At 45.4% G+C, this 25,711-nt stretch overlaps 1 protein-coding gene across 2 annotated transcripts in view; it reads left to right on the top strand.

The window, feature by feature from the left end:
- Positions 1-7,289: 7,289 nt before the first annotated feature.
- The window catches only part of cntn1a (contactin 1a), a 108,703-nt gene continuing 90,281 nt past the window's right edge, over positions 7,290-25,711 (top strand). Inside the window, exon 1 of one of the 2 annotated variants that reach the window (XM_080761496.1) lies at positions 7,290-7,431. The gene's annotated coding sequence lies outside the window, so the exon portion shown is untranslated. Of the gene's footprint in view, positions 7,432-18,018; positions 18,067-25,711 lie in introns of those variants that run through there. The other variant, XM_080761497.1, reaches the window with a different exon arrangement.

Here is a 25,711-nt window from a genome sequence, read left to right as displayed (position 1 = left end):
TATATGCTGCTTGGAAGTTCCCAGACCATCTGGAGCGGGGGTGATAGAGAGGGCCACTAGATGTCCACACTCACTCTTGGTGATAGAGAGGGCCACTAGATGTCCACACTCACTCTTGGTGATAGAGAGGGCCACTATAGATGTCCACACTCACTCAAGGGCGCCACATTGCATACTACAGTGGTTCCCAAAGTAGGGTCCGGGGACCCCCAGGGGTACTTGAGGGAGTTCCAGGGGGGACCCAGCTAAATGATAATTTGGAACCAAATGGACCCTTATGGGTCTGTAACTCGGACAGTTACAGGTCCATTTGGTTCCATTTGTATGCTCTCAGAGTTAAATTAGCAAATTGTACAATATAAAAGATAGAAATGCCATGCCAAAATGTGTCGCTATGCATCTTTAATTACATTATTATAAGTAATACTATTAGAGTTGTACTATTACTCGAACGAAAATAAAAGCTTTGGGGGGGGGGGGGGGGGGGGGGGAGATGCAATGCAAATGAAAGACATATACTGTGTATCCCTATTCCCTGACATAATTTTATAGCTAAACGGACAGAATTCTATTTTATTTGAATGATGAAACCCAGCTGCCATTAATAGTTGGAAATGGAAATGGAAATTGCGGAAATTGCGGAAATGGAAATTGCGGAAATTGTAATTGCGGAAATGGTGGAAATGGAAATTGCGGAAATTGCGGAAATTGCGGAAATTGCGGAAATGGAAATTGCGGAAATTGCGGAAATGGTAATTGCGGAAATTGCGGAAATGGAAATTGCGGAAATTGCGGAAATTGCTCTTCAGTTATAGCTATCTATTTTCAGGTAGATTGTTTTATTTACTCAGTCAGCCATATCACTACTCATTTTTTTTCATGAAAAAGGTCATAGCTGGGTAATCTATTTTCAGGCAAATTGTGTTTATTGTATTTTATTTTACTCAGCCATAACAATTTATTTTCTGTTAACCAACTTGCTGGCTGGCAGGCAGGCAGACAGCTACTCATAGACAGGCAGACAGACAGACAGCTACTCATGGAGAATTGGACAGGCAGGCAGTCAGACAGCTACTCATAGACAGGCAGACAGACAGCTACTCATGGAGAATTGGACAGGCAGGCAGACAGCTACTCATGGACAATTGGACAGGCAGGAAGGCAGACAGCTACTCATAGACAGACAGACAGCTACTCATGGACAATTGGACAGGCAGGAAGGCAGACAGCTACTCATAGACAGACAGACAGCTACTCATAGACAATTGGGCAGGCAGGCAGGCAGACAGCTACTCATAGACAGACAGACAGCTACTCATGGACAATTGGACAGGCAGGAAGGCAGACAGCTACTCATAGACAGGCAGACAGACAGCTACTCAAGGACAATTAGGCAGGCAGGCAGACAGCTACTCATAGACAGGCAGACAGACAGCTACTCATGGACAATTGGACAGGCAGGCAGGCAGACAGACAGCTACTCATAGACAGGCAGGCAGACAGCTACTCATAGACAGGCAGACAGTAAGACAGCTACTCATTGACAGACAGACAAATAACTACTCATGGACAGACAGACAGACAGACAGACAGACAGACAGACAGACAGGCAGGCAGGCAGGCAGGCAGGCAAAGAGCTACTCATGTTATGTTATTATGTTATTATAACAGCTACTCATGTTATGTGCAATACTTTGTGCAGTTATGGAAACAGCTCTTTGTGTTTATGCAAGAAAATGTAACACATTTATTTATTTACATATTGTGTGCATGCACATTGTACTTTGATACATTTTGCGAAAATAAAGCAATTGAAAGAGAGAAGTTATCAAGTATCATTAATGTCGTAATTTTATCTACTGGCCCCTGGCCCCTTGCCATTTTGGTAATGTGGCCCACAGGTAAATCTATTTGAGTATCCCTGCCATAGAATGTTATCAAATGGGGGTCTGTATCTTGTAATGCATATGATATTGGGGGTCCTTGAAATAAAAACAGTTGAGAAGATCACTGGTTCTAGTTAAATGTTTGCAATATTTTAGATTAATGCCAAGCCATGTGGCCCATGGGTCAGGAACCCATCTCCTGTTTCTGTACTGTGAGATAGCTTGACGTACAAGTACACCCCCTAGCTATGATGGTAGTATGTCGTGCAGGGACTTATCCCCAATCCAACCCTTAATGCTTGGATCAAACGCTGACCTCCGGGCAGACATTTTAACCACCAGGCCACTGAGCTGGTATTTCAGAAGGAATGCAATAACTAATGCTGTTACTGTATGGGAAAAATGACGCAAATGACAAACGTTGATCCACACTGTTGTTTTGGTCAAATACATTGTAATGTATCATAAAACTACAGTCTAGCATTACACCTTAGCCACATGCTGCCCTATGTGAGCTTCTAAACCTGTAAACCAGTGATTCTAAACAGGCCCCCTGTTTTATATGCATTAGGTCACGGTAAAATCCTCAGTGTTCATTATTTAACTCCCTAAGAAGGTATACGTACCAAATGATGTGGTCCATTTAGGCCCAATGAGTTACAGACCCTTAAGGGTCCATTTGGTTCCTATACCAATCTAGCTGGGGGCTAAATTGATAGGCCCCCTTGAAGGCCAGACCAATGCTCTAAAGCTTATTTTGCATCCTGTTCTCTTCTCTTTGTCCTTTATAGGCTGCACAAGGTTGATGCTCAACAACAACCTTGTGCAGGTTTTCCATTTTCATGGCAACAACAGAATCACATTATCTGTACGTTTATTGGCCATCATTACCTCTGACCCAGCATCTGCCTGTCTTCCTACTCATCTGAACCCCATCCCCCAACCATTTCCTCCTGCCCCCCCCCCCCATTCCTCGGCCAATTCTCGGTGGACTCATCCCGTGTCTGCAGTATGTCTACCATGACATCCATTTAGCCGTTCCCGCCCCCCTCTCTGTCCGACCAAAGCTGATTTACTGCCGGGTGGAAGAAACCAGGTTTGAATTGATGCATCGCTGGCAATATGTCTACCTCTAAATTATCCTTTCAATGGGGAGGGGGGATAATTACACGGTCCCATTGTGGGGTCCTCCTTCAAATCACCGTATATAGGAGCCTTCAGACCAGATCGTCTGCATCTCAGGAGCTCATCTGAAGGAGAGCGTTTCTCCAATGTCAACAACCCCAGAGTCAGATTCAACTGAATTGTCACAGCACAGGTTAATTACAGCTGTAAAAGAGTGGGTGAGATCCTGTGTCGTACAGTACATTTTTAAACATATGTTTATTTAATTTTGGCTTGAGATTGGCTGATCACCCCATAGCGATGGCTGAGCAAAGTACAAAATTGAAGTTAAAAGTGTCAGGAACACCTCAGTATTTGGACCCTAATCCCTAATATATTAGTCCCTAATATACCTCCATGCTCATTAACCAAAGTCTCTTCAGCTTAGCAGTGCAGGTGGACACAGTCTCACAATCAGCCAGGGGAAGGGAAGCAACAGAGAGGCAAAGGTAGGGACGGCACTGTTTGCTGCCACATGACCGCTTTAAAAGCAAACATTAAAAGTACATATAGTCTTGGCTGCCACATTATATCATTTTTGAAAGACAGATGTTGGATTGGCTATAGTGGTCCTCAAAAACAAATCAGGACCAACAGATTCAAGCTCCCAACATTAAGTTAAGCAAGGGGTAAAGAATAGAAAAATAATGAAACAAGGAAGACAAGTCAGATATGCCATAATATTCCTATTTTGTGAAATAGTATGCAATCATGCATGCATGGTTAAAATGCATGGCATACAATTAGGCTAACCCACAAGGTAATAGGATGGGCAGGCAGAAGGCAATCATCATCATTCTACAAATATACAAGATACAACGCAATGTTGTTGAGAAAGAAGTGAGAATTGACTATTCTATTCATTGTACAATGAAGTACTGGTATACAGTATGGACCTAAGTGGTTAAAATGTGAAAGAAGGATATGTGCAGTGTGTGCACCTTATGTAAATCTGACCTTTTTCTCTCACCATGAGACCAGTGGAGGATTACTGTGTGACATAGAAGGAACAAGATTACCTTTATTAATCCCTGTGGGCCGGGGAAATATTTGGGCATGGGCATATACAGATATACACACAAATGTAGAGAGATGGTGGGTGGGGTGATGGGCTGCCATGTGGTAGCGCCTGGGAGCATGGTTAGGGGTTTGGTGCCATGCTCGAGGGCACATCGACAGTGCCCAGGAGGTGAACTGGCATCCCTCCTGCTACCAGTCCAGTCCATACGGCCACCGTGCCGCTGCCAAGCCAGGTCCCTACAGACTGAGCTGCTGCTGCCGCCCCCTATAAAGTTTCACATGATGACTACAGCACTTCCATATGGCTGATGAATGGCGGGCCAAAACACACACACACACACACACACACACACACACACACACACACACACACACACACACGCGTGCGCGCGCACACACACACACACACACACACACACACACACACACACACACACACACACACACACACACACACACACACACACAAGCACAGACAGCATAACAGTCTGAGTTGCTATAGCTGCCTTTCACTACAAAATCGATCACTCCTGTTGTTGTTTTTTAATTACTTGTTATTATTATTTTACCAGAATTTATTTGAAAATAATGATTCCTGCCAACACGAGAGCGTCGCTCCTGCTCCAGCATGCAGGTGAGTCAGACCTGGGTGACACGGCGAGGTGTTGCAGTGTCAGATATGAACCTCTGATATCACCACTGGGGTGGGAGCTGCTTTTGTTCCATTGAACTGACAGTGACGCTCCCCCCTTCATCCTGACAGCGGTGACAGGATTATATCTCCTGCCTTGCCTATCCCCACCACCACCCCCAAACAGTACTCCCAAAGCCCCACCACGATGCGTCCCATGGGGATTTAAGATGGGGAGGCAGGCAGATACCAGCGCTTGGATCCCAATGGGGATCAGAGGGGCTAAATCACATTTGCCCTCCTCCCTTTTATAAATCGTAACCCCCCTCCCCCTATTGCCAGGCTGATGACAGACACCTATTCTTTCCCTTCAGACAGCAGTTTGTTTGCTGTTCCTGGAGACTGGCCTGGCTATACAATGGCTTCTTCACCACATAAGGACACTTCTTTCTCCCTCACCCTCTCCCTCTCCCTCTCCCTCTCCCTCTCTCTCTCTCTCTCTCTCTCTCTCTCTCTCTCTCTCTCTCTCTCGTGTGCGTGTGCGTGTGTGTGTGTGTGTGTGTGTGTGTGTGTGTGAAAGAGAATGTGTGTGTTTGTACCAAGATTTGCCATTCTGATATTTGGAAGCCTGTGCCATGTACATAAACTGGCCTAACAATAGCTGGCATGACAAAGAGCAAAGCCAACTTGTCAAATACCGCTCTGTTTCGGCTGTTATAGGCTATAGGATAGGCAGTTTGTCTGTATGGAGGAGAAGCTGCCATGTGTATCCTTAGGTACCCATGAACAGTCAAGCCTGTTATTTCTTTCCCTGTAAATGTAATTGTAATTTGCGGATTCAATGTGTGTGTGTGTGTGTGTGTGTGTGTGTGTGTGTGTGTGTGTGTGTGTGTGTGTGTGTGCGTGTGTGTGTGTGTGTGTGTGTGTGTGTGTGTGTGTGCGTGCGCGTGCGTGTGCGTATGTGTGTGTGCGCGTGCACGTGTGCGTGCGCAAATGTGTGCTGCTGAGATCCACAAGAGTGGACTGGACTGTCTGAGATTAAATAGACATGAGATTAAATACACATGCGAGGTTAAATACACATGCTACGTCTTGGATTAGTGGCATAAAGTATCCTTCAGAGACGTGTAGCTTTGTCCTCAGTCTCTAGGGCAGGCACTAGGCAGTAGGCCTACTGTAGCTGTGCTGTGCACTCTGCTGTTCTATTTAGATGCAGTGACACAGTGCTGAAGGACCTCTCTTACAGGCACGTGCACACATAGACCTCGAAGGGGGCTTGAGCCCCTGCCCTTTTACCCGTCTGTAAACACAACTGCCCTCTCCAGACCATGAATGCAGCATTTACTATGGTGAAAGAAATGCCACTCCTTTCCATACCATACCGGAAGGCATGCAGCATTCAGAATAATTGCTTTTTTTCCGAAGTCTCCTGAACTTGAACGCAGCATTTTGCGTTTAACTCATTTGTTTCTAAATCTATGTCGTACAGCGCATCTCCACTAACTAAAGATTGCTGGGTTGCGCCCCAAGAATAGCTGATCTACATTGTGTAGATCTGCTATTTTCGCTATTTTTGTCCAAAAGTGCCCTCATACAGGAGTTGAGCCCCTGCCCCTCTAACACTCTCTACATGTCCCAGCTCTCTTATTCTCAGTGGATTGATGTTTTTCTTGGTCTGTGGCTTAAGCTTTAAAATACATGAGTAACAATATGCCATATATAGTCAACTCAAAACATCTGCCAACAGCAACATTTGACTTCTCTATGCTAAGATCTAGGCTAAAAGATCTTTGCTAATCCTCTCCAATTCCCCCAAACAGGCTAAATCCTTTAATAAAGTCAGTCTGCCCTGCACTCAAAGCTTTCTGCATTATTTATTGGCCTCCACCAGAGCAGATTATTTGCTGCGTGTTGTTTACAGCCGAGATTGAATTCCACACCCAGGAGAATGATGGGTTCAACATGGGCAAGTCGTCGTAATTAGTATATAGACCATTAAGAAGCTTGTTTTGGTCTTTTATAGTTTATTGCCCACACGCCACCACAACAGCAATAAGCTACCAAGAGATACGGCCAATTCATTGTGGTGTGGTGGTGGTGTCTGCACATTCCTATACCTTATAGTACGCTATGCCTTGATATGCAGGTTGATTGATTGAAGTATTTATTAACAGTTTGCAGAATTACAGTACATTTCAAGCAACAACTCAATACAAAAACTGTCAACTGTGAGTGGACGACCCAATAAAGCATTGCACTTGTTTACAAGATCGAGGGTCCACCTTGTTCAATTCATCAAAAACATTCAGAGAGGTACAAAATATACACTTCTATTTAGCCAAAGAACAGAAGTTGGTAACCTAATATTAATGATTGAAAACGATATAGGATGACGCAGACAGGACTTAAGATGAGCTAGCAGTTTGTTCCTGGAAGGATCAAGGATGCTTTTTTCTGCCTAACTGACAGTTCAATTCAGTTGGCCCATACATGGAGCAGCAGCAGGGCAGCAGAGCAGGTCCAGCGCCCCCCTCAGGACGGTGACAGTCTCTAACACTCACCCACCACCACCATCCCATTCCCATCATCATCATCCTCATCCTGGACGTTTCTTTCGCCGCTGCTGAGCGTCCGGCGATGCGGTGCTGCTGCTGCTGAGCAGGTGCGCGCGTGTCGTGAACGTGAAGGTTACACGGAGGAGCGGGCGGGCCGTCCACTACCACACGGGAGGTAAGGATAATGAAAGCATGAAATTAATAGTGTTTTTGTGGGGGAAAAGCCCGGGCGTTGCAACTGACAGCTCTCCGAAAATCACTGTTGTTTACAAGTGAGACGCACACGGGATGAATGGAGCCTATTACCGCAATGCAGAATTGTACCGGTTTACATGCTTGTTTGACTAAAGGGCGTTATTTTACACGTGCTGTATTTGTAGACGCATAATTTGCAGTGCCGTTTGAACGAATATGTTACTGTCTTAGTTATCTACACGAATGAATGAATCGTGCTGCCATGGCAGTCTCTCTGCCACAACAATCCCATTAGCGATGCTGTGCAGTGAGCAGCAGTTGTCGGGCAGGTTTGTGTGTATTATAATGAAGCGATATCCCACAACATGTGGTTGTGAAGTATGTACAAACATTTCGCTCGGTCGTTCTGGAGCCTGCAGGAGACCATAAGCGAGGCTTATTTATGCCAACACGAATGCTGCCTGCCTGTCTATCTGGCTTTATTAGTCAGCGAGGTGGGACCGTGGGAACACCCCCGGCTGTAAACATTTTAGTATTAGTAGGCTATTATTGAAGTATATGAATATCATTTTGATTTGATTGATATCGAAGCATTTATGGCAAAGGATGCATGAGATGCAACAGCAATGGGACAGCAGGGGAATGAATCAAACTGCACACCTTGCCAGGCAGAGCAGAGGGTATTATTACCCTACATACTGTACTGTACTATAGTCTGTACAGTATGGGTGCGTCCTATCATCACCTAACGTGAATGTGTAGACTGTAGAGAGCAGTGATTCTCAACCCTTTTCATTTCAAGGACCCCCATGCAGTTTGATATTCATATTAGACCAACCTCTGGGACCCCCTCAATGTAACACTGCAAAATCCTCAGTGTTAATCTTATTCTGAGAGTGTAGAAATCTCTATACTCTTGAGTTACAGACCTGTAAGGCTGTGGAACCCACCCAGGGACCCTTGCCCCCCATGTTGAGAGTGTAGTAGAAATGTGCTGTGCTCACTCATGGGCCATGGAGGACGGAGAGAGAGGGTGCTGTGCCCACTCAGGATGAAGAGAGAGGGTGCAGGTTTTCATTCCAAGTTCCAACGAGTGATTTTTACTAATTAGTTCCTCTCTCGTTGCCACTTGCCTGAAGGTGTCCTAATTAGTTGAACTCACCAGGTATATAATCACTCTGTGGCGTCGTCCTTCCATGCATGGCGTATGACCTACTGTAAGGTCACCTGCAAGCTGTTTTCTGTCTCTCTGCACTGTAGAGCTATGTCTGGAAAGCTGCTGTTAAAGCAGTCATTTTTTTGTATGATGAAATGGGGTACAGTCACAGTGTTATTGTGAGTCTGACTGTACCCCATTTCACGTTAAATGTGTTTGTTCTACTTCTAGAGGGACCCCTATCATTTCAAATGAAAATGTCATAATTGTACATGAGAGATTGAGAGTATATATTCTAATAATTCCAAGGGAATTGAATTATGGTGAAATTTCACTTTTCCCTTGGCCCCGTGGGCACCCTGACTTGTATGCTGAAAATATGCTGGCTGTTCTGAGAAGACAGCTGGATCTAATCAGAGGCATAAATAAAGTGTAAAAATGGAACCGAATGAGTAAAATCATCGGGGTTAATTTAACTTGGATAATGTACAAGTTTACTTTGAACACATATGAACACTCTGAGTTAAATTAACGCGTCCTTAGCTGCACCGACCCCCCCATCCTGTCTTAGGTGACTGATTTTGTTATGACAGCAAACAGCATCCCCTTGCTGTACTTTGTAAAAAATAAGTTGTAGATAGTATGGATTTTAGCTGTAAGTTTTGCTACTTCAGCATCCCAGGGGCACTGGAGTCCTTTGGGCTGGATGCGGAATCATTTATAAATTATAATATAACAGTGCTCTTTTAAAATATATGTTAGACGCTAAATCGTTTTTCTTTGCACTCTACCTACTACTTATGATCTTTTACATGCTGTTGACCCTGATCTCACACACTTTTGTAAGTCGCTCTGGATAAAGACTAAAGAGCATCTGCTAAATGCCAAAGTTGTAAAATGTGACGGTGTTGTATGAAGCATTCCAGTCTCAGCCTCACACAGTGTTCCGGTCAGTTTACTCGCGGTAACCTAACACAGAGAGTGTATTTCAACACGGACATAAATATACAGTATTAAGTTATTTTTTGGTGGCATTTGTAAGCCTTGATCTGACAGAGATAGTAGAGAGAGAGTACGGGACATACAGAAAACTGGGTACTCTCTGGGTACTCTCTGGTATGTGCCCTACCATACAGTATGTATCTATGGCCCTAACCACTTGGCCACTTCTCATGTTTTATTTTTGTGTAGTATGTATCATTGAATCAGAAGAGTGCTACTGTACTTCAAACATTACTAAGAGTCTTCATTCATAAACATGAGGCAAACGGACAGGGGGGGGTAATTAATCGTTTTGGATATTTGTCAAGTAAGATTATGGTAGTTTTTGAATTCATTTTCTAGATTAGATTAGATTTTCTTTTGGAGAGATAAGGTTTGTTCCCTGATGTCCTCTTAATTCCCTGGCGGCCCTAACCTTTTGGGCAAAGAGTCAAAGCATTAAGCCAGAGTAAGATAGACATTTTGTATTTGAGAGTGAAAGGACTCTTGGTTGACTGGCAGCTCTGGCATTTGGCAGCAGCTTGGGGCACTTTGGCCAACGTTTCTATGGGCACATTGAATGCCAGTTGCATCGGCAAAGGCATCTGCCCCATAGACATGTTTAATTATTCCTCAAAATGAATTATGCAAACGGGAAGCTGCTTACATCACACATTTTCTGTGCACATAGATGCATACACGTGTGTGTGTGTGACTGTGTGTGTGTGTGTGTGTGTGTGTGTGTGCATGCATGCGTCATAATAATATGCATATTATGCAGTGCACTCAACTGGTACAGTATACTTTAGAGCAGTGGTTTTCAACCAGTGGTCCGGGGACCTCCAGTGGGCCTTGAGGGGGTTCCAGGTGGTCCCCAGCTAAATGATGGAGAGTTGCTAACCAAATGGGCCTAGATCTTTAACACCTCATTTCTAGAAGTATCATAAGGAGAAGAGGGTGTGTTTTGTTACGTCTGTTTGCTGGAGTGTAAGGGCAGTGTGATTATCTGTAACTTAACAAGCTCACTTGGTCTTCAACCAGCCACAATTCACTTACTTGACTTATTCCTGTAGGCTCCTAGGTGGAGCATAGGGCCGCAATCACACCCCGCCATCGGACTCTGTTTTGAGCAGTTTTCTTCAGCTGGGCCCACGATAGTCCGGTCGTCTTTGCCTCACTCGCCACTGATCTTCTCCAGGTCTGTTTTGGCCTCCCCGAACGCCCGGGGTTATTTAATCCATTAAATCAGAGCGCCCAGCGATTTATAGCAGCGGAGTACATTTAGCGACGGACCAGGTGTTATCCCGGATGTGGCTGAAGTAGTTTGATGTAGCCAAAACACTCCCGAGGCGACCGACAACAACGGGAGCTATGGTTATTTCTAACGCGACTAGAATTATAATTCTAGCGATGGGACCGTGATGGGTCGTCTACCACATAATCTTCGCTTAGAATAGGACGGAATGATTTAGATCAAGAGTTATTTACGTTTTAAGATTTTCGGTCTCGTCGGCTAAAATGGGGGGGAACATTTTCGATGACGTCCCACCGGAAAATAACGTACCGGTAATAATGTTGCGCAACAGACACTGCCAGCCTGTGGAGCGAAGCGATCGGTTTTGATATTAATAATCTCCGTCCTTTTTATAAATCTCCGTCCTGAGCACTGTGTGTTACTAATTGATTGAACAGAGAACTCCGTCCTTGCCACTCAGGTCCACTCAGGACGGAGTCCATTTGGTTTCATTTTACGCTCTCAAAATATATTCGTTAGTTTCACTCACTCACTGACTCACTCACTGACTCACTCACTCACTCACTCACTCACTCACTGACTCACTCACTCACTCACTCACTCACTCACTCACTCACTCACTCACTCATTCACTGACTGACTTACTCACTCACTGACTGACTGACTCACTGACTCACTGACGCACGCACACGCACACGCACGCACGCACACACACACACACGCATGCACGCACACACACACACACGCACACACACACACACACACACACACACACACACACACACACACACACACACATATTAAGTGGTGCAGTCTAGTGCCTTGCCCTGTCTGTCCTGCTGCTGATAAAACATGTGATGCTCTCGTCTTGATGCTGTCTTTAGATTGCTCAGCAATTTACACAGTCAGTGGCAATCAATAGAGAGATGCACTAATGGTACACCAGCAAAGAAGGGAGAGAGAGAGAGAGAGAGAGAGACACACACACACACACACACACACACACACACACACACACATGACGTCTTCTGCGTTTGCCTGGAAACAGACCACTCCTCTGTAGAGGAGAAAAGGGCCTCAGTCTCCCTCTGCTGCTGTATCTCTGTTTGTCTGCATCCAACACGTCAGGGTATGATACGCTTCCATTCTCTCACTGTCTATTCTCCCCTTATTTCTCCACACACACACACACACACACACGCACACACACACGCACACGCACACGCACACGCACACGCACACACACGTGCCTACTGCCTACTATACAACACTGTCATTGGGGTGCCCGCTGGCCTAGTGGTCCAGGCGCATGCCACACATACTGTAGGCTCTGGCCTGACAGCTTGTTGCGTGTTCAAGTCCCGTTCATGACAACCTTTGCTGCATGTCTCTCCCCGTCTCTCTCTCACTCTTTCCTATGTCAGTCTTCACTTGTATCCATCATTAAAGGCATAAAAGCCAAAAACAAACACAACAATGTCATTTAACTCTGAGAGTGTGCACATAATTATAACGAAATGGACTCATAATGGTACGTTAGTTAAATTCTTACACGCTGAGTTACACTGAGGATTACACTGCATGGATGGATCCCTGCCAAACCACCGCTATAAAAATAATACTGCAAATAAACAGTTCCATGCTTTTTCCGTCATAGCCAATTCGATAGAACCCTTTTCCTCTCCCCTCCCAGATTTGACTGAATAGACTAGAATCTCTCTGCTTCCTGGAGTGGTGTTCAGTTTGTGGGACCACTGACTGTTGCCTACATAGCTCAACAGATTTCACACTGTGAGATCGCTGCCCACCACCTGGGCCCTTGCAGATCTTCCAGTACAGACTCATAATTACTGCTAATTATTTAGTCTAACTCTAAGCTTGGTTCAAGATGTTTTAGAGAAGTGTGTGTGTGTGTGTGTGTGTGTGTGTGTGTGTGTGTGTGTGTGTGTGTGTGTGTGTGTGTGTGTGTGTGTGTGTGTGTGTGTGTGTGTGTGTGTGTGTGTGTGTGTGTGTGTGTGTGTGTGTGTGTGTGTGCAATCTGTGCATGCGACGTGCGTGCATGCATGTACAGTTATATCATCTCTGTTGGGTGGAAACCTCATATGTCCAAAACTGTTGCTTTTCAGGATTCAAGCTCTGCGTTTTGAGTTTGTGGATCTGTTCATTTTGATGCATTCGCGTGACGCTGTAGTATGATCAAGTAGGGCGTTGATTTACAAAAAACACAAAACGTTAGAATACGGTTTCTGCCCAACAATATACAGTGTGTGTTGTTCACTCACGTTGGAAGTTGGAACCCCACCAAAGACCCCTGGGGGTCCCTGGACCCATGTTGAGAACCAATGTTGTGCACAATACAGGCTGCTGAAAAAGGGAAAATGCTTCATAGTGCTACTGATGAAATGATATGTTTTTACCAGCTTTTTAAAAATAAATCAGGTTCTTATTGCAGAAAGTTGGAAAACCTTTTAACAGAGGCGTTTTGAATATAAAAAAGAAACCCAACTATCCCAATAGGAAGGAGAAGATGTAATGTAATGAACCACGTTGTCATTGAAAGTTTAACCTTATCTGAGTTTGTTTGCTGATAAAGTGCTTCCTCCGTCACTCTGGTGGTTTCCTCCAGCTTGTCCATCAGCCAGAGTGATGTCTCGTTCAGAATCAGATTAGCGCTCGTTCCATTAAGATAATGTGCGTGAGACAAGGAGGTACTGTTCGGGAATGGCTGCGTATCTTTCGTTGCCAGCTCACAAGTCAAATAAGATGACATTGATCAATGTCAGATTATGAGAGTTTTTAATGTATTGAGTAGCAGGTTCACTGTCAATTATCCGTCACTGTCCCTGTTGGAACAACTCTTAAAGCTGAAATTTGGTACTTATTTTAATTATTAAAACCACATAATAACCACTTTCAATGTCTTGTCATGTCTTTTTTTGGGCATGTAGGCAGAAACTTTAGTGGAAATAGCTGATCTACAAGCTCACAATGACTCACGATATGACACATTGTGAGGATGTAGTTCAGCTATTATCACTATTTGTATAGAGTGAGTTACTGTAGGGTTTAAGTGGTTAACCAACCTGAACAATAGCAACTAGTTACAACATAACTAGTCCATGTGCAATAGAGCAGGTGGTCTCCCTACTCTCTCATTGAGACATTTAGACCAAGGCATGCCTGAAGCACATGAGTGCAATATCTTCCCTGACCAGACAATGACCTTCTCTGGGATGAGCAGTAGAAATGTATTCTCTGATGGGGTGAGACCCAAGTTCCAAATCCAATCCCAGACCCAGGTAGGACAAGAAAGTTATTGCAGGACTGCATGATCTTTAACATAACAGACAAATGATTGTAAGACAAGATGGTTGGTTACATTTGAGTACAGTGTCTAACTGGGTTAAAAACTGACAGGAGTGTTAACCTTGTGTTCCCATTTGCCACAGTTGACTCTTCCTCTGAGGTATTTTTAGACTTTACTAATTCAAAAACGAAATCATTCGGGATTTGTGCACATAAATTAGAAGTAGATTGCAAACGCTTGTCCTTCTGCTGCTAATTGCGGTCAAGAGCACACATTCTCAAACTCCTTCTTTTCGGCTCATATTTTGGCTTGGTGTGCCGATCGATGCCATTACAATGACAGCTCACGATAAGCAATAGATTGTTACTACCGGTAGTTCATTAGCTTGTCAGACTTGGCAGGGTTGTGTTCGGCTTCCACAATAATATCAAGAACTGTGTGGCTAACGAGCAACTATAAAGAGGCTACAAAGTGTCGACATTGCAAAGGTTAACGAGTTCAGAGCTTAGTATTTGACTGAGCAGAAATATGGTGTTACACAGAGCGGACTGAGTTCTCTTTTCAGACGCAATGGAACCATCTGTCTGTGTCTAAGAACAACAGCACATTTAGTCCCTGGCATTGTTTTCTGTGTTGAGCATTACAGGGGTTTTTTCTTTGCGATTTATGCTATTCTTGTCATGCCAGATATGACATGAAATTGCAATCAAAGACAAGTGGAGTGTACAAGATTAGGTTAACGACTGAGTGGAGTGTGCAAGATTAGGTTAACTGCAGTGAAATCATTGCCTTGCACTATAGAAAGCATTGTATGTGTCGGCCATAGACTACTGCAAGACATGTTGTACAATCCAGATTATCTTCAATTACATACCTCTAAACATGTATGAAGAAGTACTGGGTCCCCTAGTCCTAGGGCTCTATACTTGGTCCGCTACTTTTTTCACTCTCCAAACATAGCTGATCCACAAGCTCACATAGGGCGACACTAAGTGACATGTTGTGAGTCTGTAGATTGGCTGTTTTCATCAAACTAGAGTGATGCCCGTGTTGTGATGTCAGAACAGGCCAGATCCATATACAGTATGGAGACAGAGATAGGGGTGATCAGGTCCAGATCCATATACAATACAATACAGTATGGAGAGATGGGGGTGATGAGGTCCAGCACCTCGGCAAAGGCTGTCAGGCATGCCCAGAACAGGGCAGGCCAGCTCCATAGATATACGTAGCATGGGCATTGGGCAGCGGTGCATGTGCATCTATAGATAGATGTCTAACCCGGAATATGTACTGTATTCATTGCAAGCAACTCCCATGTGATTAAAGGAGATGAGGAAATGTAATCACAGGTCCTTATTGGAAGCCATACCCCCTCTGTTGATATGGTCACACCACCTTCACAACACAGCTAATAGCCTCTCTGTCCTTGGGGGGGAATGTCATCAATCTATTCTCAGTGATAGGGTTATTTTGTATTAAGTCTAAACCTCATAAATGTGTCCTTGTGATGGGAATATCATGTCTTACGTGTGTGTGTGTGTGTGTGTGTGTGTGTGTGTGTGTGTGTGTGTACAACTGCATGCTCTGTTATTATCCTGTGGCACCCTGAAAATAGCAGATCTACAAACTGGATCTGCTATGTCAGTGCGTACGTGGCACCAGCGCGCGACCAAATCGGGCTTAACTCAGCAGCAGAGAACAGTGCAGGCAGCTGTCCAATTAGAGACACACGTGTTCTCCTTCCGTGTTGCAGAGTCACTGAGGGGGGGGGGGGGGGGGGGGGGAGCAAGGCCTGTTGCTATGGCATCAGGGACATGTCGAGAAGTCGAGGAACACAACTCCATCCAGAGACTATAGCTCTGCCTCGAATGCAACCACTAACCACACCACAGTAGCTCCTTCCAATGCCACCATCATGGTTCATTTCAATCCCGACTGGCGATGTCGTCCTACAGCCATGTTAGATGCCTTGTCTGCTTGACAGATCATCCTCATTTGTCGTAATTGCGTTCTAGACCGGAGCCCTAATGAGTTGTCCATCATCAGTCGTGCATCAGTGAGGAGAGTGAAAGACGGAAGGGAAGCGGAAGGGATTCCTACGCTAATCAGAAATGCCCTTGGTGCTGCGCGCCAGCTCCATAGCAGCCTGACCTCTAGCCTTTAGGGGGGGAGGGTCTGTTTGTGTGAGATGGTTGGATAGAAGGCTAATCGCTGAGCCAGCCAAGAGCCAAAGGACTCCCCTATGCGCGTGGAGGGAATACTGAGGAAGCCAAGCTCTCGGGAAGCCCCATTATACATTTAGGGGCCGGGATCTGTTTTCCCTCTGTTAGGCCTGGACAGCGTGTTTGTGGATCAATAGTTTACCTTCCCACCGGCTCCACATAGTGAGTGAAGTGCATTTAAACTCCAGAAATCCCATTACGCTTGGCAGAGATGGGAAGCATAGCACTAACAGTACTCCCGGGGGGCGGCCAAGGCCTTAGTGAGTCCCACTGCTCTGCCCATTATTCAATCTCCCTGTATGTTTACCCTCAGTGCTAATCTAAGACCACCCATCGTCTTCTTAGTGTCAGGTTGTCTCATTCGACTCCACATCAATATATCCATTCTAATGCAATTCGCTGCACATACACATATCCAATAACAAGCCCCCCTCCCCCACGTGTCTATCTTCGTTCAATATCGCAGTGACTTCAACTTGTGTCGTGCTGCATTTTATTTTCCCACCATCCATGAGAACTTGCAAGAGAACTTGCCCACCAATGAGAGTTTTCAGGCACTATATTTATCGGAACCTGAGGTTGCATTGTGCTCTCACAACAGTCTACAGTTTATGAATGCCTGCGATGGCTATAATGACCACAGTCATGGCTGCACCCTGCCTGTATTGATTTAACACTCATTTAGAATGCCCGTTGTCCAGCCCTGAAGGCTTTCAATGACGTGGCTGTGAATGGACAGAGAGAGAGAGGGAGAACGGGGGAGAAAAGTGAAAGAGCGAGTGAAAGGGAAAGAGGGGACGAGAGAGAGAGAGGGCTAATGAGTATAGAACAGAGGACAAAATGGTTGGAGGTCTCCCCTCATTCCTTCCACCAGCATAACCAGAAGAAAAAAAAGCCATGGCTAGAGCCAGGCGCCAGGCTGATGTCTTCTCTCTATGCTGTGCCGTGCTGCTGGTGTGTTTGTGTGGTGTTGGTCAGTGCCTGAGGAGCCCCTGGTCCTTCCTCAGCATCTTGCTTTGAAGGGACCATTGATGTGTGTGTGTGTGTGTGTGTGTGTGTGTGTGTGTGTGGGGGGGGGCATTAGCATTCGATGTAGGCGAGCGTGACAAAACAAGGTCGGTTTCCCGTTTCACGCTAACAAACTCGTTTTCTCTCCGGACGCTCTCAAAAGGTCTCAAATGAGCGCCGTCATTGCATACCTAATGAGGGTGAATGAAAGGGGCCAGAACAAAGCTTGTGTCTTTGAATGAGGTCTGCCACTTGCTTGCTGACAGTTTAGGGACAACGCTTTTTTTTTTGTGAGAATGATACTGTTGTCACATCTGGCCTTGAAGTCCACTGGGTGATGTAACCACCACCATGTAACCACCTCGCATGCAGCCAGACTCTAAAGTGGAGCCTTGCCGGTCCGTCTGTCTAACACTTTGGTCCCAAGCAAGATATCTTAAAAACTACTGACTGGATTGATATGGAATTCTCTAGGCACTTTCATGAGAGAGAGAGAGGGAGAGAGGGAGAGGGAGAGAGGGAGAGAGGGAGAGAGGGAGGGAGGGGGTCAGATAGAAATTGCTAAAGATGATTCTCCCCTCCCGACATAGAGGAAGGGTATCGTAAAGAAGTGATGAAGATGTCAGTGGAGATACCAGCACCCTCATTACCGGCCATCTAGAGACACTTATGAAGCACTGACTGTAATGGACACTTTATTTGTTTTTACTTCCGTATGCTGTTGCTCTGTGTTGTTGTCGATGTTTCTTGTTTTTCTTCTTGCGTTGTACTGCTCTACACACCTGTACCTTTTCTCTTTCACTCTTTACCTGTAACTCTGTAACCTTAACTGCTGTGCCGCCTCAGGGCGACTGAATTTCCCCCACAGGATAATAAAGGTATCCGCACCAAATGTCTTTGCCAAAAATAACCAATCTACAAGCTCTCAATGCGTGTCCTACTGGCCTTGTAAATCTGCACATTTTTGCCAAGTGATCAATGTAGACGGGATACTAGGGTACATGTGGTTAAACTTTTCCTGCCAACATTTTGGTCTGAACTATATAAAAAAAGAAATGCAACAGTGCCTGGGTTAGGAGCAACCCGGTCTCTAAGGTCTTGCGGACAGGGATCGTGTTACATACAAGCTTGAGGCACGATGTTAGTTTTTGACAAACTACCCCAAAAGTCCCTGGACAATAATCTTTTAGGTGAGCTTGTGACTATTTAGGGCTCTGCCTCTGCATAGTGCATACGCTTCAGATTCACTTTCTGGGTTGAGCTCGTGCATTAGAGCTGCTGGAGATTCTGTTGAAAATCTGCTAAATCATGCTGCTGACATTCTTGCAGTGTACACGTAGGCACAGCAAATTGCCTGGAGATGAAGCAGCTAATATTGTGTGTGAGTGTGAGTGTGCGTGTGCGTGTGCGTGTGCGTGTGCATGTGCGCGTGCATGTGCGCGCGTGCCTGCGTGTGGCTGAGCGTATGCATGTGTGAGAGAGAGAGAGAGAGAGAGAGAGATTGAATCAGATTGAAATTGCTAAAGATTTTCTCCCCTTCCGACATAGAGGAAGGGTATGGTAAGGAAGTGAACAGATGAAGATATCAGTGGAGAATGGAGATACCAGCAGCCCGTCTAGACTTCAGAAGGTGCCAGGCAGGCAGCATTGCAATCACAACATCAATTCCTGTAGAAGATGAGAAACAAAATGCTGTTTCGGTACACTTGCACCTGTAATTCATACTTAACCCCATCATGTCACGCACCGAAAATGTGACACATTGTGAGCTTGTATATAGATCATCTATTCTTTGTATGCAACATTGCTGTGCTGTAAACCAGGCTTTACTGTGGTGCAACTTCTGCAGAGGTAGCTCTGGACCATTTCCAAATGGGGTGCGGGTGGTAAGACATGGTGGATTATTTTATTGAGAGGTTCTCTAGAGGTCAAGTAGGGGGGGGGGGGGGGGGGGGGGCATTGCACTTTCACTTAATTCCCCCCCGCCCCAACAAACTGCCTCCCCTTATCTCCAACACACAGCTCCATTCATGCTTCATGCTGCAGTACACAGTGCCATAGGCTGGAGGGGGCACACACACACACACACACACACACACACACACACACACACACACACACACACACACACACACACACACACAAACACACGTACAGACTAGGCATATTATACTGCAGTCTAGCAGACACTCCTATCCATATTATACTGTAGCAGTCACACTCTTATCCAGCAGCTTACACAGTGCAAGTCAACAAACAAGCAAACGAGTGCCAAGAAGAATATTAAGTGGTATGAAGTAAATAACATACAGCAACCAACATATCAACAGTTCACACATCATGTCACTAAAATAAGTAGTCCAGAAGGACATTTTGGCCTGAGGGTGGCACTACAGGAAAGGCGCGGAAGAATGCTTGATTGATTGATTGAAAGATTTATTAACAGATTGGAGAATTACGTCCCTTGTTTGTGCCGAATCTGGGTTGCACATGTTGTTTGTTGAGCTCCCTCTGGTGTTGTGGGTGTGGACTTTGTTGACAATAAGGAAGTATTTAGACAGGTACATGGGTATCTTGGTGGTGTATCGAATCTTGTGGACCAGACCCATTGCAAGATGCTGTCAACCCTAAGCCATTCCAGCCTGTCAAAGTGGGCAGGGGTGAGGTGGGTTCGGGGAGTGAGGCCAAGTAGTTAACTTGGGGTTCATCTTCCAAGGAGCATTAGTGGCACTTTTAATTTCGTTGTACTTGTTGCAATGACAATAAAGATCTATCTATCTAGTGTGCTCAGCATGGTTCATTGAAATGGGGCTGTTCAATGTTGAGATATCTTGTGTGCGAGACGAGTGGATATTGTGGCCTAAGCGTGGGTGCTGCTGTATAGAGTTCTACCTCCAGGCAGGTAGGACTAAATGGCAAGAAAACATTCCTTTGAAACATTCCTTTGAAAACCACTAACAGAATATCAAAAGAAGTTATAGCTATAAAGCATTTGTAAATCCTTTCTTATCCTACTTCAGCACCAGTTAAGCGGTTTGAAGGAAAGTGGTGATAATTGAACACACTGTTCAAAGTTACTGTACGTACGTACTGCAAGTTAAGTTATTACATCAGCTACAGTGCATTTCTGGAGCACTCTGCGCAAACACCTCCATGACTGTGGGGAAGGCGATTATGCAAAACAATGCTAATTTATCCACACCATGGCAGAAAATACACCCACTCATCTTCAGCCTCTGACACAGCCAAACTTTGACATCGACCAGCCTGGCAAAGGAGTGCTTGTCTTCAAAGTGTTTGCGTTTTCAAACATTGTATGTAACCCAGGCCAGTCACGGTGTTCAGTAGAACCTGCCTCCATTCGTCCCTGTTTCCTTTAAATGGACACCTGTTGTGTGCTCTCTGACACGTGACCACGCGCTGTGACTTGGCCCACAGACACCAGATGAGTCATGACTCAGGTTCTTTGCCCAGGAGGAGGTGTTCATTGTCAGTCTGCTCACATACTGTTTTTCAACAGGCCGTCTTGGCTGCGTGGCCATGTGCTCAATGGTAAACAAGAGGGCCGACCTGCTGATTTTAACCACTTGAACCCTAGCCTCCCTGTTCTGGGCATGTGATAGTTCTGCGAAAATAGACTATAGACCATAGAGGCATAGACCATGTGGATCGGCTATTTTCAGCAGAGATTTTGTGTAGATACTGTATGTAAAAGGGGGCTGGAGGATAGACCCGGCAAAGTATATGGAGTTCATATTTTATTTCACATCTAGGTAACGCATGGATATAGTGTTCGCTCACATGTTAGTACTTATATCAGCAGTCATCATAAAAAGGCTTCTCATAGTCAGGATATCATCTCATCTGAGCCTAATATCTGAGTATCCAGAATTTCAGAATTATAATAATGCAAATGTGAACATTCTGCCTCACAGTGGCACGGGCAGTGCAGGAAGACTTCCTGATGGGTGGACATGAATATGCATGGAACGACTTGAAAGTGCTGGCAGTCAGTCCGATACAGTATGGCAGTCCATGATTCACAGAGCGGGCTTTGTCTTGTGTACTTTGAACCTCTCGAGGAGGTCTGTGGACAAGGCTTCTTGTTTTCAAACAGTTAGTCCAAGCTGAAATCTCAGGAAAGAGGAGCTTTGTCCTTTCCTTGACACGAGAAATAATGAGGAAAAGGTGGTGATCACGCTCCACATGGTCTTCAAGGAGTTAGCTATAGTACTACATGTTGCTATTATTTATTCAGCCATAGTAATGTGAGGTGTCTAGTATATTCCACCACCAAGCTTGAGTTGGCTGTAATGAGATGCCGGCGTAACCTTCACTGGAGTAAACAAGCTGGCTTCGCTGGAGTAAACAAGTCGGCCTCTGGAGTCTGGAGTTCTACTGAGTGAGTTGTGAAGGAGATCCATAGTCCATGTTTCATTATGAGATGCTTTGTTGTGGGCGTACTGGTTCAACGGTTGTCCCTTTAACCCATAAATGTGGACAAGAGATCCAGTATAAGTCATTTTACACTTGGTTGCATGCTGAAAATAGCCGATTTAGAAGCTCACAACGCGTCGCAGCGCGACGCGTTGTGAGCTGGGTTCTTCAGTGGATGTGCTGAGTACAAGGTCAAGAGAGTTTGCTGTAACTTCTTCACTCTGAAAGCCCATGTAGAGTTTTCTGTTTCTGGGAAATGGCCGGGTTCCTGGATCTTTTCTGTTGGCAAGGTTTCATAATACATGAATTGTAACTTGCGTTGCACCATACATATGTGTTATTTTTGTACAGTACAAAGGAGGAGTACACAACCTCCAGTGTCCTTTTGTTCTGTGAGACTGACCTTGTGTGTCACATCATGTTCCTGACGTCCCCATTTTGGGCATTTAATTATGATTATCAACAGGTTTGAGTTTGAGAGAGGAACATTATGTTCTTTAGTGAACCGACATTACTGGTTCATGCTAAACATGTGTACCAGAACCACTGGCTCCGTCGCAACGCACAGGAGGTGTGTGTGTGTTGTGGGGGGGTGGGGGGTAATCTGAGGAGAATGACATATTGCTGACCTGCAGACTGGGGAGGAGACAGACAAGAAGTTCCACACACACATGTGCCCATTTGCACACACACACACACACACACACACACACACACACACACACACACACACACACACACACATCCATAGTCCTTCTAGTCTGTTATCCGACTCAGAGACAGACAAGACTTTCTGCTAATGTCTGGTGATCTGTTCTCTCTCATCGGCGTCTCTGAGAACCATCAGTCACGCATCCCACCCCCCCCCCCCCCCCCCTTCACAGAGAAAGAAAGGAGGACATTTGAAATATTAAAAGCAAACGCGTCTCACTGGGCCTTGCAATCTAATTCTCCCTGCCTGCAGCTGCGGATGCTGCTGCCCTGGGTGACAGACGAGGGGCCTGTGATGGCCTCAGAGCATCCCAGCCTCGTGACCGCGGCCACCGGGACGCAATGGCTGCCACCAAATTTAATTATTATTCTCAAGCCTTCAGTGGTTTCCATTTCCAGTCCATGCCATCAATCTCTTAGTTCCCACGCTTCAGCTTTCTTCCCTTCTTTTTCTTCGTGTGCGTGTGCGTGTGTGCGTGTGTGTGTGTGTGTGTGTGTGTGTGTGTGTGCTTGCGTCTGTGTGTCATAGAGAAGAAGGTGTGTATGTGCGTGTGCAGCCTGTGCTCACGTGTGCATTACCATGTGGTTTCACAGAGGGACGGCAACAGGCATATCCGGCTAGTGGACAGAAAACAGACATCTCTCAAGCCACTAATTGCGCAGTAAATAGCAGATCTACAAGCTCACAACGTGTTAGATGAGCTGAAGAGCGACATATGGTGAGCTTGTAGATCTGCTATTTTCGGTGCACGACACCAGCAAGCAACTAAGCGTGACGCAGCAGCTGTCTCACTGGTGTCTGGTAGACTTGAATGGGAGGCCTTTGTCATACAGTACAATTTAATTAGATTTGAACATAGTCACTGTGGGGTGAAAACCTTGTACGTCCTCAAAAACTGCTCGTAGATTGGCTACTTTTCGGTACTGTCATATGAAGTATTACAGTGTAAAATAGGGCACTAATTTATGAAAGAAGAAGAAAAAAAACATGAAAAGATCACATGATATAAGGAGATACAGGTTTTTTTCTTGATATGTTCTCTGTACAAATGATGTAAGGCTACTTATAGTGGAGTAGTCCATTTGGATGGTGTGTGGGCGGGAGACGGCTTGACTTCCCAGTTCCCAACTAGCTACTGTAACACTTACAGTATAGTGATACACACACACCCCCACACACACACACACACACACACACACTCACACACACACACACACACACACACACACACACACACACACACACACACACACACACACACGCTCACTCGCTCATTAAACACAACGGTTAGACAGCATGCTGCATGTGGGGGGCAAGCGCTGGATTTGACTCTGCTACTGTAAGTACAAAATGACAGTTTTACACACAGTGCTATGCATCCTCTTTTAACACTAGCATGACTGAAGTAAAATGAGACACAAGTAGCATGTGCTTAAATTCATATTTAGATTGTCAAAAATGTCTGAGATGATAGAATGGTGATGGATGATGATGGTCATGGAAGGGGAACCTTCTGAAACCTTCATGGGCAAAGATAATCAACTTCAAAATTAAACAAATTAAACCCATGTAGTCTTACGGTAGCTCTCCAGTGTTGGAAAGTGTCTGTTGCCGAAACCCTACTGTTGAATGGGTATAGTGGGCACAGTGTCACCTCAGGTCGCAAGTTGTAGGGAAGCATATTTTGACCGTCGGATTGCAGCGGACTTGTTGTTGAAAAATACATATTTTTAGCACTAAAGTATAGCCGTCTGTCTGTGTCGACTCATTGTGAGCTGTGTGAGCTTCTAGATCTGCTATTTGTTCCCCCAGAATATGGATGCTGGAGCTCAATATAAGTTGTTAGGGAGCTCTGCCACGTAATTCTAGATTACGGCCGAGTCCGGTAAAGACCCGCCCCCCGGCTGCCTCTGATTGATTACTAGTAATCAATCAGAGGCTGTGGAGCATTCTCACCTTCTAATACAGCCTTGAAACCAATTCTGCCAGCCGACTCGAGTCGCTAGCCTGTTGGTCTAATCATTGGACTCTGAATCCACACCGCCTGGGTTCGTATCTCGCTGCGGCCGTCATTATCTTTCCTACAACCGTGAGACACACCACCAAGCGGCCTAATGCTACGTTCACACCAAAGGAAGCTAGAAAAAAAAGCTGTTCATTCCAAGCTTCAAAACGAAAAAGCTGGTCTGCATAGTGATAACATGGGACCACGAAGCAAGAAGCTGCTTCTAGCTTCCTTGGTGTGAACGCGGCTTAAGGGTTGCAACCCGAATATGGACAGAATAGTAAATGTATTCCCCCCCCCCTTCCCCTTCCTCCCAAGGCAATGCCAACACCAAGCAATATTTATTTCCCACCACGGATTAACCTCGCGTCAGTGACACCAGACTATGCACCTCGGAGGGAAGTCTGCAAACCACGGAGCACGGACCGCCAGTGTCAGTCGGCCAGTCAGAGGCTGGCCGGGGGGTCTTTGGCTAGACACGGCCGTAGTATTGAATCACCTCAGGCTCCTCACACTGAGGGGGGGGAGGGGGGGGAGTACCAGCTCTTTAGAGACAGAAGCAGGGCCAGGGTTTCGCAAATTTCGCTAATTACAGTAGGTGTCAAACCTATTTTTCCACATGGGGGACAAAAGCTCATATCTAGCTTGCCAAATATGATACACTTAGGGTATTACCGTACAGTGTTGAATGGATTGACCGTCGGATTGCAGCGGACTTGTTGTCCGCTACAATAAAGTTGGCTTTATTTAAAACTTAATTTATCATTGGACCGGAGGCCTTCTCTGTACCTGTTGTGGTGCACAGTTTTTATTCCTTCTACACCAAAAATCTCTACAAGCTTTACACATTACATTGCGAAGCTTTATGACCTATGGCTATTTTCTGCTAATGTTCCCCCAGAATAGGGTTGTTCAAGTGGTTCAATGTGTTGTTTGTCTCTGTGTGTGTGTGTGTGTGTGTGTGTGTGTGTGTGTGTGTGTGTGTGTGTGTGTGTGTGTGTGTGTGTGTGTGTGTGTGTGTGTGTGTGTGTGTGTGTGTGTGTGTGTGTGTGTGTGTGTGAGAGACGCGCGACGTGTGTGCGTGCGTGAGATTGGCAGAAACCTTGTGTCTCCATCTTTCATCCTTTTATGTTTTTTGTTTCCATAAATGAATGCCAATGCTACAGTACTTTGT

This window comes from Protomyctophum bolini (assembly GCF_963924005.1).
Source record: "Protomyctophum bolini genome assembly, chromosome: 4".
Lineage (NCBI taxonomy): Eukaryota > Metazoa > Chordata > Actinopteri > Myctophiformes > Myctophidae > Protomyctophum > Protomyctophum bolini.
This window is presented reverse-complemented; position numbering and strand designations above follow the sequence as displayed.